Here is a 15470-nt window from a genome sequence, read left to right on the forward strand (position 1 = left end):
AAGGAGATTTCCCTGACCTCTTCCAGCTTAAGGTTACAGCTGCAGCATCCTGGACAGAGATCTGAGCTGGGAGTTGGTAAACCAGGGTGGTGGGCCCAGATCTGCCACTAACTCACGGTGGAGAAGCCACATCCCCTCCCTGGGCCTCAGCTTTCTTGTCCGCATTATGGGGTGATTTCTAAGTACCCATCTCTCATTCCCAAGTCGTGAATTTCTAGAATATTTTATTTTAGCCTTCTTTGAGGCTCCAGTTCAAGGCATTTAAGCAGTGTTTGACATGATGGGGAAGGAGTGTGTTTCCTTTTATCCTAATGTGGCCACATTGTACTGGAGGCCTCTCAGATCTTACTGGATGAAATCTCCCATAATAACACACAGTGATAATTCATTAATATTGCATGCAATCATTAAAGTAGCATATATTATTCTCAACTCAGATGGTATCTTTTAAACGAGAGTGCACTGATGCTTTAGCAAGACAAATGAAGGCAAAGAAGGACTACTGTCTGCGCCACTCACTCGAATCTTCTCTACATGCATTTTAACCCAAAGCAAAGTGGCATAAGGTAGTGAAGACAGTATTGGGTTTGGCTTTAAAAGCTATGGCTTCACTGCCAGGTTCTTTTACTTTCTAGCTGTGTGACTGCAGGCAAGTGACTCAACCTCTCTGGGCCTCAGTCTCCTCATCTGTGAATGCTTCTCCGCCCTCCTCCCAGGGTTGTTGCAAAGATCACCTAAGATAATGGATGTGAAAATCAGTTGTATACTGTAAAGCTCTCTGCAAACACAAGGCACTGCCATTACGGTAATAAAAAGCAAATGGCACATGAATATTTCACAAGCATGGGCTGGGACAGATTACTTGTAAAGTACCCCCATCTAATGGGGTTTTATAAATACACACTCCCTGTCCTTATTACGAACTTCCTAATAATCTCTTTCTAAAGCTCATCTTCAAACTCCTTTTGTCTCCCCTGTCATTTCTTCTTAATATCTCCTCTCTCACACAGCTATTTATTACTGAATGCTGGGTGGCATTTGGGGAGAGAGTGGGTCAGAAAAATCCACACATCCATATTTTGTACGGAGACGTAAACAAAATGAAGCAAGGACACCTCGATTTTAAGCTAAGATATTAAAAAATATACATCTTCCTGGTGGGTCTGCCACAGTCGCTCCTATTAGTAATACTTAGTCTGAAATTAAGTTTAACAACCCCATCCCCCTATGTAGCCTCAAATCCATTCACAGGTGACATTAATGTGGAAAGGGAAGAAATAAGCTCAGATGCATTTTTTTTCCTTTTTTTCCCTCTTAAAAAAAAAGTATAAATTTTACAAAGCCTTTTGGAGTCTCTCTTGGCTAAAGGAGAATTCCTTTTGCCATTAACCGCTCCTGCAGAGAGAGCTCACTAGCTGCAAGATCATGATGAGGGTAAGCATTAATTAAATCTAACTGAGAGAGAATAATTATGTACACATATCCATCAGGGCAAGTTGTCACTATCCAGTAACAAAGTTGGATACAAATTCCATCAGCAGAACTGTCAGGCGGCTGTTAAAAGGATATAAATGTGTCCCAAAAGGATCATTTCATTTAGGGGGGGAAAAATTGGATTGCAAAGGATTAATGAGGCGAGGGGTTTGTGTTTTCAATTGAATGTAAAATGCAAACCGAGAAGTTGTGATATCATCATTTAACCTTAATGTTTAGCCACATTTGGATTTCTAACACGTGGTGGGGACAATTAGACCTTGTGCATCAAACCAACATTTCCATCATGCAATGAGATGAAAGGTTGGATATCTTGAAGTTATACTGCACAAAAGTTTACAACAAATTCATAACATCTCATTTACACAGACGGCATATTCTTAATTAGGCGAGAAAATGAATGCAAATCCCACCAGGGTGATTCGGGGATTCAGGAGAGCGCCCTTTTTTTGTGACTGCCTTGATGTCTGCTGAATTTCAGTCCAAACTCTGTGGCCTGTATGTATGCAGAGGCCCCATGCAGATGACAGAACTGAAAGTCCTGGTGGCAGGTGCCGCAAACAGGCACAGCTACAATGTAGGAATAGGGACAGTGGCGTTAGAAGTAGGTCCAAGTGTACGTCCAGGCTCCACCATTGACTAGCCATGTGGCCTTTGGGCTACTGACCTCATGTCTCTGAACATCGATTTCCTTTACAAAATAGTGTTATAGAAAACTAGTTACAATAAGATATTTGAAAGCACCTAGAACAGTGACTGGCACAAGATGGGTGGCCAATTACTGCTGTTGTTCCTATCAGATCTATGTCCCAAGGTAGGAAACAAATCACAACCTCAGGAACAGTTCCTCCTGCACTGTCATCCTGGCTGGGGCAATCATGGGTAGTGATGGTTTCCAGCCAAGGCAGGGACTAGGAAGCCCACCTGGTTTCACTGCATGCATGGTGGACAATGATACTGGTCAACACCAAGGTCATTTATTCCAATGCACTTATAACAATTTGTAATTATTGGTTGACTGCCTACCTGTATCCTCCTCCATAACTTGAGCCCCATAGGGGTGAGGACCCCGTGTGTCTGGTTTTCTACTTCATCTCAGGACCTAGAATGATGGCTCACACTTGGTAGGAAGTCAGGTCGGAGGCCCTGGGCAGGGACTCAGCAGGAAGGGCTGGAATCGGGAAATGGGAATCAGGTACAACAGCAATAGAGAACAGCTAGGGAGAGACTCATTCTATGCTGGGGATGATGCCATAAGGATGGATGATAGGACTTGCCTGACTGTGCTGGGACCACAGAAGCTAATCTTAGAATGAGGCCAGAGTCTATCAGAGATCCTAGCCATTCTGGGATGCCATAATTATCAGGGTAATGACCTAGTCTTGAGTTCTCAAGATCCTGTCAAGTTATTTTTAGGTAGTGCTGCCTGAAGGCATGACTTCTTCAAGACCTTCCCCAAACTTGGAATGTATGCAGATTGCTGTGAATGCCACAACATTCTGCTGAAGGGGATTGCACTGACCCATCCCAGCCAACATCTCTGGCAAGGTAACCAGGGTGACGCAGATAGAGAAGGAGTTTGTCAATACAACTGTTCCCTGGAACCTTCTCATCTGCGCTAGACCATACATAGGGCCTTTGTATTTCCAGAACAGAACCTGACAAAATGGACTATTTCTATGGCCTGAAAAAGAAATATGAAGAATATTGATTGAAACAAAAGACTACTACTTTATCTTGACAGTGAACATTTTTCTGGAAATGTTCCACTACAACATCACCTACACACACTCCCATCTATTCTGCACAAAAACAAAACAAACAAAAAATAAAATCAGTGTACACAGATTGCTTCTCCCTATTTCCACCTCTGATTGAAAGAAATACCTTTCAGAGGGATAAAAATTAAACCACATTTAGTCATAAATTGCAAAGAGTCATCATTGAAAAGAAAAGAAAATTTCAGGAAATTGGGCCAAATCCAGGAAACTGAGATCATAAACTGTCAACACCCATAAAGAGAATTTCGTCTTGTGAAAAATCTTTAAACTCTAATTCTTTTTTTTTTAAGATTTTATTTATTTCTTTGACAGAGAGAGACACAGCAAGAAAGGGAACACAAGCAGGGGAAGTGGGAGAGGAAGAAGCAGGCTTCCCACAAAGCAGAGAGCCCGATGCGGGGCTCGATCTCAGGGCCCTGGGATCATGACCTGAGCCGAAGGCAGACGCTTAACGACTGAGCCACCCAGGAGCCTCTAAACTCTAATTCTTGGAGGCAGAATTTTATATACGTTCATTTGATTATATTTTTAATAGTATAGTTTAATATTCTGTATTCTGATTTTGCCTACTTGATCTAACAGGAAGATTTCTGTAAAAATCTTTGAGTTTTGATTATATATTAGTCAACCTGTCATCGTACTTCCCTCCATTTTTTTTTCCTTTATATATTTTGAAGCTTTGTTGTTTCTGTATGTAAGTACAGATTTCATTTGTCTCCCAGTGAACTGTTCCTTTTATGATTAATGACCCTCTTTATTTCTTTTTTTTTTTTTTAAAGATTTTATTTATTCATTTGAGAGAGAGAGAATGAGAGACAGAGAGCACGAGAGGGAAGAGGGCAGAGGGAGAAGCAGACCCCCTGCTGAGCAGGGAGCCCGATGCGGGACTCGATCCCGGGACTCCAGGATCATGACCCGAGCCGAAGGCAGTCGCTCAACCAACTGAGCCACCCAGGCGCCCTGACCCTCTTTATTTCTAAGAATTTTTTGTTTCTTGTTGTAAAGTTTATTTTGCCATATATTTCCACTTCTCCCCAAGCTTCCATTTCATTAGTATTTGCTTAGTATATATTTTTCCTTTACCTTCCCTGTCAAACTTTCCATATCTTTATGTTTTAGGAAGATCTCTGGTAGACGGCATGCAATTGGATTTTACTTAATGTAATCTATCTCTGAATTTTAGTTTGCAAATTATATTTATTGTAATTACTAATGCTTGGGGCCTTATTTCTACCATGTTACGTTTCAGTCTCTTATTTTTTAGTTTTTATTTAAATTCCAGTTAGTTAACATACCGTGTAATATTAGTTTCAGATGTAGAACTTAGTGATTCAATACTTCCATACAACACCCAGTGCTCATCCCAAGTGTACTCCTTAATTCCCATCACCTATTAAATCCATCTCCCCAACCCTTCTGGTACCATCAGTTTGTTCTCTATAGTTAAGAGTCTGTTTCTTGCTCAACATCACTCATCATTAGAAAATACAAATTAAAACTACAATGAGATACCACCTCACACCTGTCAGAACGACTAAAATTAACGACTCAGGAAACAACAGATGTTGGCGAGGATACGGAGATAGGAGAACCCTCTCACACTGTTGGTGGGAATGCAAGCTGGTGCAGCCACTCTGGAAAACAGTATGGAGGTTCCTCAAATTAAAAATAGAACTACCCTACATCCAGCAACTGCACTACTAGGTATTTACCCAAAGAATACAAAAATACTAATTTGAAGGGATACCTGCATCCCGATGTTTATAGCAGAATTATCTGCAAGAGCCAAATTATAGAAACAACCCAAGTATCCACAGACTGATGAATGGATAAAGAAGCTGTGGTATATATATAGAATGGAATATTACTCAGCCATAGAGCAGAATGAAACCTTGCCATTTGCAATGACATGAATGGAGCTAGAGAGTATAATGGTAAGCGAAATAAATGTTAGAGAAAGACAAATACTGTATGAACTTACGCATATGTGGAATTTAAGAAACAAAAACAACAGAATCCTAGGGGAAAAAAGAGAGAGGCAAATCATTCTCTTTTTTTCTCTTGCTTTCTCTTTGCCTTTATCCCACCACACCCTACTGCCCACCTGGAGTCACCATGATATCAGCTTCTAAACTTAAAGCCCGAGCTTTGTGTTTCCTTCTCATTCTTTACAACTGAGGAGTTTCCTTTCTTCATCTTTGATAAACTTGCAGTGTTTCAAAAATTCTAGTTTATTCCATGTGGGCATGGATGGGCACACGTGTGCAAGCACATGTGTATGGAGCAGGAAGAAGGTCAGCTTCGTGTGCCATGCTGTTGAAAACTCACCATATGCCTCACCAACATTCTTTTCATTTAGATACCGGAGCTTTTGTTATAAACAAAAACATGTTCATTTTTGAAAATAAGTATTCTAGAATTGTGACTTTTCCCCCAAGATATTGAGGTCCAATATATAAATATGAAGTAGGAGCTTGATGGAAGAGTCCTACCTACTCAGCCACATTCCCTTGTCCGCTCCCTGAATGCCTCTTTGGAACACAGCTTGACAATTCTTGCTCATGGTCCATGAGCTCTACCTGGTATCCTCAGGATGTTTAACCACCTCTATCTCAAACATGGGAAAAAGCAAAGCCTTCTCTTTATAATCTTCTAAGTGATTTACCCATTCGATTACAGTTGAGTTAGAAAAACCCACAAGCTGCCAGCTTCCATGTGTTTTATCCAAATTCTCCAACAGTCAGTCTTGGTTGCAGGGAATATGGCCTACATGATTTTACATGTTCAAATGGCATGAAAAGAGGACAATGTTGTAAGTCAGGGGACTTGGAAATCCATTCCTGGGTCTGCTAATTCTTCTCTGCAGCATGGATGAGGTCTTCCCATCCATCATTTTCTGCTTCTATGAGCAGGAAGGATCAGACGACCTTGAAATTCATTTCTATCTCTGATGGACTAAGAGAACCTAAGGAGTTATTTCCCTCAGTTGTGTGCTGAAAGCCTGGGACAACGATGCCTCTGAGACATCTGGACTCACCTATAATCATCCAGCAAGTAGACAGTCAAGGGGTTAAATCTAGGATTCTCTCAGTCCACATCTGAGAGGTTCCCTTACACCAGGGAGTGCAGGTCAAATCTAACCCACTGCCTGTTTTTGGTGTGGTCTAGGCGTTAACAATGGTTTTTACATTTTTAAGTGGTTCAAACAAATCAAAAGAAGAATATGTTAAGATGTGAAAATCATATGAAATTCACATTTTAAAAGTATCCATAAATGCATTCCATTCTTTTGATTAGTAGAACTCTATTACAAAAAAAATGGTACTTGGTTATTATTATTATATTTTGAATTTTGTCAGATTTGTAGAAAATTTTCTCTCATTGTGTAAGTGCCTACATAATCCTCAAGTTTGCCTCTTGGTCAGCAAAGCTTAAAATATTTCCTATCTAGCCCTTTACTGAAAAATTTTGCTGATCCTGCATTAGACCATAAGGCCTTACAAGGATGGAGCCAGGGTCCAAAATCGACTACCTTTTGTATACCACAAGCCAGGCTGGTTCAAACAACAGCTTGAGATCCAAATGACATTAGCCCTGTTAAAAAAGGCTGGTTAGCAGAGGTGTAAAAATTACATGTAGTCTTTTAATCAGCTATAGATGGATTCAAATCTGGGATGTGACTGTCCCTGAACCAACTGTATCACATTATACAAGTTCCTTCACAGATCTGAGCCTCCATTTTTCCATCAGCAAATTGGGAATAATTATGCTTACCTCAGGGGATTGTGCAGGTCAGCCCAGGCTTTAACATAAGATAGAGGCTTAATAAAATATCAATACCTGTAGGTATTGTAAGAAACTGCCCAATAGGGGCATCTGGGTGGCTCAGTTGGTTAGCGTCTGACTCTTGGTTTTGGCTCAGGTCAGGATTTTAGGGTTGGAAGATGGAGCCCAGCATCGGGCTCTGTGCTGGGTGTGGAGCCTGCTTAAGATTCTCTCTCTCCTTCTCCCTCTGCCCCTCTCTCACTCTCTCTTTCTAAAATAAATTAAAAAATAAAAAACAGTCCAATATTTTGTCCCTTTGTCATTTAAGAGGTGAACCCTTATTTCCTCCACCCTTGAATCTACGACAATCCCGTGACTTGCTTTGAGCAACAGAATGAAGCAGAAGGAATGATGTGTGCCTTCCAGGCTTGGGCCTCAAAAAACCTTGCATCTCCCATTCTTATTGTTTTTGGAACCCTCCACCATTTGAACACACCTTGGATAGCTGGCTGACCACAGGTACGTGACTGAGGTCAGCTTAGCCTACCCCACCCAGACCAGAAGAACTGCCCAGCTGAGCCCAGTCCAAATGCTCAACTTGGATTAAAAGCCCAATAAATGGTGGCTGTCCTAAGTCACAGAATTTGGGGGTGTTTTATTATGTCACGACTCTGACACAGTATCTGTGCCATTCTGATAAAAGAAAGATCTTAGAGTTGTGACCTCAGGCCCCACCAGCACCTAGCCCCCAGCCTTGTGCTAAGGCTACATGGGATTGCCTCTCCCTGCTGCCAGGCCAGGCTGAATTGACTAAGAGCCCCCTGATATATTTCAAACAGACAAGGAAAACCACCTGGAGGAGACAAACACTTTCAGCAATGCAAACTTCTCTGAAAGATACATCAGAGATTTATGGAGGCAGCTGTGTACTCTGACTACAAATCAGCTCTCTTGTAGCTCAGCCCAACATGGGAATCACTAGGCTGCTGGTGGAACTGGCCCTCTTGGGAAGGGCCTGGGGCCAAGCAAAGGAAAGCCAGAGCCCGGGGGTAAAGGCTTCACCATCAAATATGCATGACATTCCCTGCCTCTGAAGGTGCCAAGACTGATTTCAGGATGCAGCTAATCCATAGAGTGCAGCTAACCCACAGATTGCCTAAAGGAGCATCTCCCTAAACAGCACATTCTCACAATGGCCCTGGGACATAAGAATGGCAAGTTTCCTCACATCTCCAGGTGCTAGGGGTGGAAACCCAACGAGGTTAAGCAGTTTCCCTGAGGACCCAACTGCACTTAAGAGCTGGAGTTCCAGCCAGGGTTTTCTGAGTCCAAATACTTTTCAATAGACAACCATGCTTCCCCATCAGATTTATCATCAAAGACCATTTAAGTCAGAGGGGACCTGTGGAAATTATCTAGTACATCACCTTTGCTTTCCAAATTAACAACAACAAAGATTTATTGGGTATTTGCCATGTTCAGTGCAGCCTGCTGAATACTTCACATGCATTAACTCGAATCCCCCAACCCCCTAGGAGGTGGCCAATTATACAATTTGTAGATTAGGCAATGCCACTTTAGCCCACAAAGTCACTTCCCAAAGTTGAACGAGTCAGAGGCAGAACTGGGATATGGATTCACATCCCTCTGACTTCGGAACCTGAGCTTGTTTCCACAAAAACACACAGCCTCTTAGATGGGGACACTGAGGCCCGGAGGGTTGAAAGTCTTGTCCAAGATCAGGCAGCCTGGGTGATTAATTGTCCATTAATCCATCAAGCATTAACTGAGCATCTGCTATTTGTCAGGAGCTAGGCTAGTCAATGAAAGCACAGGCCTGACCCGGACATAGCCACTGCACTTCATGAGTTTAATTAAGGGAGAAGAGAGGTGGTCATAAATTACTCTAATAAAAGGTAATAAATGACAAATATCACAAGGCAGATAGAGAAGAGGTTATCAGAGCTTCTGGCTCCTTTATCCTCCCTGACAGATACACCCCAATACGCTCTTTTACTGCAAGACACTGTCCTCAGAATGTAGGCTTATGTAAATATATATATATATATTTAATACACATATGTATTATATATTTTTTTTTTCTGTTTATTGGTAACTGGCTATAAACTATTCACTTAGTTGGAGGAAAATATTCAGAAACATTAATGGCTTTAAATTATCTGCCTTCCCGTGTTGTTGTGATGCTTAAATATTGAACAGGCAGCCCCAGGTTCCATCTTTATGTCTCTGGTTCCCATCTTTGTTCCGCTAACCTCTCTTCCCGCTTAGCAGCCTTCCCTTTCTACCAGGGAGGTTTGGGTAAAGGTCCCTGCCCTTTTTGCCAAAGCAAGTCTTGAAACTGCATAATTAGAATGAAGTTCTGCTGGAAACCATGAGATCGTTGCAGGGAGAGGGGGAGGACTGGACACACGTCAGCTCTCTGGGGTCTGGCCCTTTGTCTGGGATGAAATTGTTCTTTTTTCCTCCACCTCTGTGCCATGTCTCGTGCTGGATGCTCCTCCCTGCCCCCACTGCCATGTGCCAAAAGCCTGCTCGCCCTTCCAAACAATGCCTTAGGGTGACTTTCTTTGTGAAGTCTTCAAATTTGTCCTAAATGAAAAGCGTATATACTTTCTGCAAGCCCCTGAGGACAGGGCATGGCTCCCTGAGGTCAGAGGACATCTGACTCTTGTCCTGACGCAGAGAGAGATGCCTCACCTTCCAGAGTCTTCTAGCCCCTCAACACCCTCACGGTAGCACTGATGATGCAGAAACACTGGTCAGTGCACGAGAAGCTACAACCGCTTCCTTCCAGGATCTAGACTAGGCTGGTACCATTTCACAGCTTGAAGATCCTACCCGGACTAGCCGGGACTAAAACCCAAGTCATCTGGCAACTGCAGTGTGGGCTCTGTCTGCCCCAAGGTCACAGTTCCACAGTCTACTAGCTGGATTAACTTGGGCAAGTCACTTAACTGATAGTTGAACTTCCTCTTTTGTAGACCGGGGACAATTACAGTCCTTACCTTATGGGATCTGGGGAAGTTTTCAATGAGATAATATGTGATGAGCACAGTACTTAGAATATACTAAATACTCTAAATGCTTGGGAGATGCCAGCGCACCACATCTCCTTAACCATTTGTATTCTACGATGCTCCCAGCTATCTTGTTTTATCCATCTATCCTTCCATCCATCCATCCATCCATCCATCCACACACTCTCCCATTCAGCTGACTGCTATTCTATGCCCGTTCTGTTATACATTGGAGCTACAGAGAGACATAAATCACTGTCCTTCCCATCATGGGACTGTCAGAGCTGGGGAGGGAGACAGATGTGTTCACATGTATTTACAATGGATTGTGATAAAGGCTGAGACAGCAGCACCGGGCCACATGTGCCCAGACAAAGGAGTGGCCCACTCAGCCGAGGTGAGAGCTGAGGGCGGGCCGAGGGTGTGTTCTTCACAGAGCAGATTTTGAAACTGAATTCTGAAAAATGAGTAGAAATCTGCTGTCTGGGGTGCAAAGAAGAGAGAAAAGGAGGGTGTTTTAGGCAGAACATGATCTGTACACAGACTTGGAAAGCAACGCAGGTTGGCTGAATGGAAGAATGGCCAGTGTGCCGGAAGCCACAGAATGCAGAGGCTTGGGACTTGGAGGGCGCTAGGAATGAGCCTTGTGGAGCAGACTACGGCAACTTTTTACACTATTAGGCATGTTCCTTTCATCTTATAGATTCTTGCTTCTAAAATGGAGTAAGTGTCGGGGCGCCTGGGTGGCTCAGTTGGTTAAGCGACTGCCTTCGGCTCAGGTCATGATCCTGGAGTCCCGGGATTGAGTCCCGCATCGGGCTCCCTGCTCGGCGGGGAGTCTGCTTCTCCCTCTGACCCTCCTCCCTCTCATGCTCTCTGTCTCTCATTCTGTCTCAAATAAATAAATAAAATCTTTAAAAATAAATAAATAAATAAAATAAAATGGAGTAAGTGTACCCCAAATGGGTAATGATACTGATATAAGTAAAAGTATAATAAAACAGTAGTGATAAAAATAAAACAATGGAACACACATATTCAATGTGCACCTTTTGCTGGGCTCTGTGCTCCCTGTTTTACAAGCATTGTCTCATTTGCTCCTATAGAAACCCTTTGAAGACGGTATACCATAAGCTTGGTTCTTCTTCCTGGGACATCGATATTGCCTAAAGACTTGAGAAAATGATAAATAATTTAACCAAAAAAATGAGGTAGCATGATTTAAACTAAAACAAGTATATGCATGTTATGAAATAGAATGTCATGGATTTTTTTTTAGGGGGAACCTGGAATTTGGGGTTTATGACCGATGTCTTTCAAATACAGCTCTAGACCCTTTGGGAGTGTGTTGATTCTCACATGTCTTTAGGAAGACTTCCCCACAAAAGCTTGAGATGCCCCCAAGGCAAGTGACAGAGGATCAGGGAAATGTAGGCAGGAGAGTGACATGGCCCGATGTAGTGTGTTTGCAAAGGATTGCTCCAGCCCCCAGGGTAGAAGATGGATTTGTGGATGAAGGGGCTGTTGCAGGACTCTGGATGAGGAATAATAGAACCTCAGCCAGGTCAGAGGCAGTGGCCCAGAGAGCATGGGGCAGAGCTGGGAGCTGGGAGCCTCTGTGGGCCACAGGAGCAGAACCCTGATGACAGTGATAACATCAGCTACTCATTATTGAGTCAGTCGCCCAAGTGCCAGGCCCTGGGCTACACATTTTGTAGGTATTATCCCACAACCCATATATGACGTTGGTATTATTAATGCCATTTTACAGATGGGAAGACTGAGGCTAACACAGCTTCTTCATTTGCTTAAGCTCGTTCAGTTAGCCCATGGTGGTTAGTTCAATTTCAAATAGAAAAGCCCCACTTTTAACCCACTAGCTAAACTTCATCAACCTCGGGATGCTCTTCCTCATATCACAAGCAATCTTCCCCGGCTTTAGTTTAGCTCCAACACATTCACTGTTCACTGCCTGTGGACGCTGGGGAGTGCCTGCCCAACAGCTGCCTCATAAAACTCTGTTGGAGTCCCCCACTGCCTTCCTCTGTCCGCCTAAGGATGATGCACTTGAGCGTCCACGAGGCCACTCAGGAGGAAGCCAGAGCCACAGACACACATCCGAGCTGCTTTTAACCATGTGCTTCACTCCACGACCCTGGTTCTCCACTGCCCACTACATCTGCTGCAAACCACTGAGCCCCACGGCCTGGGCACAAAGCCCACAGAAGCAGACAGAGGCCAGGTGCTCCCACTCTGGGCCAGAAGGCCCAACACTGCCTCTGCGGCAGGGAGAGGAGCCGGGCAGTGACAGACTGAGAATCCAGACCCATCGGACCGTATCTGGGGCTTCCGAGGGTCAGTGTGGGCAGACGGAGCACTTCCAACATCGCGTGTCTAGGATCGTCTCTGTTCCTTGAGATGAGAATAAATGTTCCGGCTGGGGGGGGTGGGGGGTGGGGTCGGACAGAGTCTGTGGTCAAGACGTTTGCACAGATGTGGAGGTAAACAAAGAAGCCCAGCTTTCTGTTCTACAGGACTTCCTAGGATCTTCAAGAGTCGAAGATGCATTCGGCAATTTCCAAGAGGCAGAAGGAGAATGCAGAATTTCTATGACTTTTATGGGCCATGGAGTTCTTCAGTCCAAGAAAATCTTGACCCATGGCGGTAAGCATGTGAGCTGGGAACTGCGGGGCTGGCACACGCTATCCTTAGTCTCTCTTGCAAAAAACCTTATCCAATGGTGGCAGTAAAATCACGAGCACAATGTTATTAAGCCATTTTGAAAATTGCCTTAACAGCATCCACTTGAGCACAGTTAATGTGCTATCCATCAGTGAGTCTATCTCTAGGGGAAACAAGATTCCCTGGAGGTCTGTACCAAGAGACTTTGGTTTATCTTGGATCCCTCCTACATCACCAATTCAGAAGTTATAAAACTGAGCCACTTTCGAATGATCTTTGAGGTTAATACACTCATTTATTCCACAAATATTTATTAAACACGTTCTGCACATTCTATGTATTAGGTTTATGAATATGAAACACATTTTTTGAGAGGAAGATAGTAAGCAAGGAAAAATAATTTTAGACCACATTATTATGGAACAAGTGAAAAAAGGGTTATATAGCACGTCTTGGGGTAGAAAGCATTAGGCTGGGTGGTCATGGAAGACAGTCTGGAGGAGCTCATATCTGCGATGAGAGCTGAACGGTGGGAGAATAGCCAGGAAAGCAGCCAGGGTGGGGGGGAGGGTGTAAAGAAACACAGCAAGGGGGAGACAGCAAGTTGTCAGATTCGAAAGTGGGGAACCATGTGCTGGGTTCCTGCAATCTGAAGGAAGGCAGTGTGGCTGGATCACAAGGAAATGCCAAGTGAGTCAAGAGAGCAGAAGTCAGATCCAGGTGGAACAGGAGATTGGCAAGTAGTTTGGGTTGTAATCTAAGGACAACAGGAAAACCACTGAATGATTTTAATCAGAAAGGGACCTTATCTGGTTTATGTTTCTAAAAAGATTCCTCTGGCTACTTTGGGGAGACAGAATCTCAAGGAGGGCATAGTTGCAAGCGGGAGTTGAAAGGTGGCAACGGTCATAATGGTGATGAAGAAAGGGGGGGGACAGATTCAAGATACATTTAGGGGGAAAATGCATTTCTTCTCCCATTAATTCTCTTAGGCCCAATTTGACTTGTAAATCAAAATAACTCGATATCCAATCATCATCTAAGTCAAACAGATTTTCATTAACAAGCAAATTCTGAAATTCTGCCTGAAGAGTGAAGGCCAAGTTTGATGGACAAGTTTGATGTCTCCGCCCCAACCAAAAAAAGTTCCATGTGGCATCGTTTATGGCACTGTTTAATGGTGAATTATCAGAAACAGCCCAAATGCCCAAGAGTAGAGTCTTCATTAAGACAGTTATGGTGCAAAAGAGGGATTTGGCGGGGGAAGAATTCAGTGGTATAGCATATGTTTTGGATAGGACACTAAGGAAATGAATTCAGACTGGCAGTGAGAACAGAGGGGAGGTTATGGACTGGGAATCACTTGTACTCACGGGGGCTGTATTTGCAGGGAGGATCTAGGAGGGGAATTCTTGGTGAACGATGGAAGACAAAAGATGGATAGGTAAGGCTGAATGAAACTACAAATGACCCTGAACAAAAATAAGATAGGACAAATACATGACAATATTTATTCAGCTCCTGACACACATTAGCTGAGCATTCCATGCTGTCCACCTTCACCACTTCATCCGATCTTCACAGCAACGATCTGGGGTAGGGATTGACAACCCATTGTACAGAAGAGGAGACTGAGCCTCAGAGACATCCAGGGACTCTTTGAAAGCCACACAAGTTGAAGTTGACTGGGCTGGGAGTAGCACTGCATGCTGCTGACTTCAAAGAAACTTAAGCATCATTATGTATCAGTTCAACCTGGGGTTTACTATGTGAATTTCAAAAACCAACTCCACCACCAACTTCTGCCTTGATATATGACCTCAGTTTAATGTGCAGACCCTTGGTGTATCACAGGGTTTGGGATTTCACAGGATAAAGCTGGGGAACACAGGTAGGACCTCACTAGCTTAGAACACAGTGGTTTAGTTAATGTTTGGAACTCAGCCGGTTTAGTTCTTCCTGGCTCTCCTACTTACCTGGGCGTCCCTTTGGGCAAGTTACTGCAGCTTCCTGTGCCTTGTGATATCATCTGTAAAATGGGAATTACCACTGTACCTCCTACGTAGGGTTTCTGAGAATCAAATATAAAAAAGAGGTATATAGTATTTAGCCTGCTACCTGGAGTAAGTGTCTATAAATGACAATTTCTCATAGGGTTAGAGAGGTCATTTAAGGCAGGGAGAATGGCATGGAAAGGAACACAGAAGTGGAATATACAGATTTAGATGAGACAGAAGAGAGACGAGAGCTCTGCAATGGTCTTGGATGTCCTTTCCACAAGCCCAGACACTTCTGAAGGCACTGGACAGCCACTAAAGCTCTGGAAGAAGAGGAGTGATGTCATTAGAACTATGTTCATAGGAACTAGAGACATGAGAGGCCAGAAGAAGAGAAGAGCTGTAGGCTACTGAGTGAATGTAAAGAAAAGGGAAGGGATTGGGATGCCAAGCAATGATAAGGGGGTTCATCCCATTGACAAAGTCATACAGATGACCAGAGGAAGAAAGAGGTGATGATGGTGATGATGATAAGGAGGAGGAGGAGGAGGAGAGAATGGGAAGAGGAGGAAGAGAAGGAGAAGGAAGGAAAGATCTACTTTTTATTGCATGCTGGGTGGGGCACTGTGCTAAGATATCATAACAATCCTATGAGAGAGGAGTGGCATGGAGAAGCAGAGCAACCTGCCCAAGGTGACATGATTAGTTAAGAG

At 43.5% G+C, this 15470-nt stretch overlaps 1 protein-coding gene across 4 annotated transcripts in view; it reads right to left on the reverse strand.

Annotated features, from left to right (window-relative positions):
• ASTN2 (astrotactin 2) overlaps positions 1-15470 on the reverse strand; it is an 837042-nt gene that overhangs the window by 566671 nt on the left and 254901 nt on the right. The window lies entirely within an intron of this gene.

The sequence above is a fragment of the Leptonychotes weddellii genome, chromosome 14 (assembly GCF_054177405.1).
Source record: "Leptonychotes weddellii isolate Sample4059 chromosome 14, ASM5417740v2, whole genome shotgun sequence".
Lineage (NCBI taxonomy): Eukaryota > Metazoa > Chordata > Mammalia > Carnivora > Phocidae > Leptonychotes > Leptonychotes weddellii.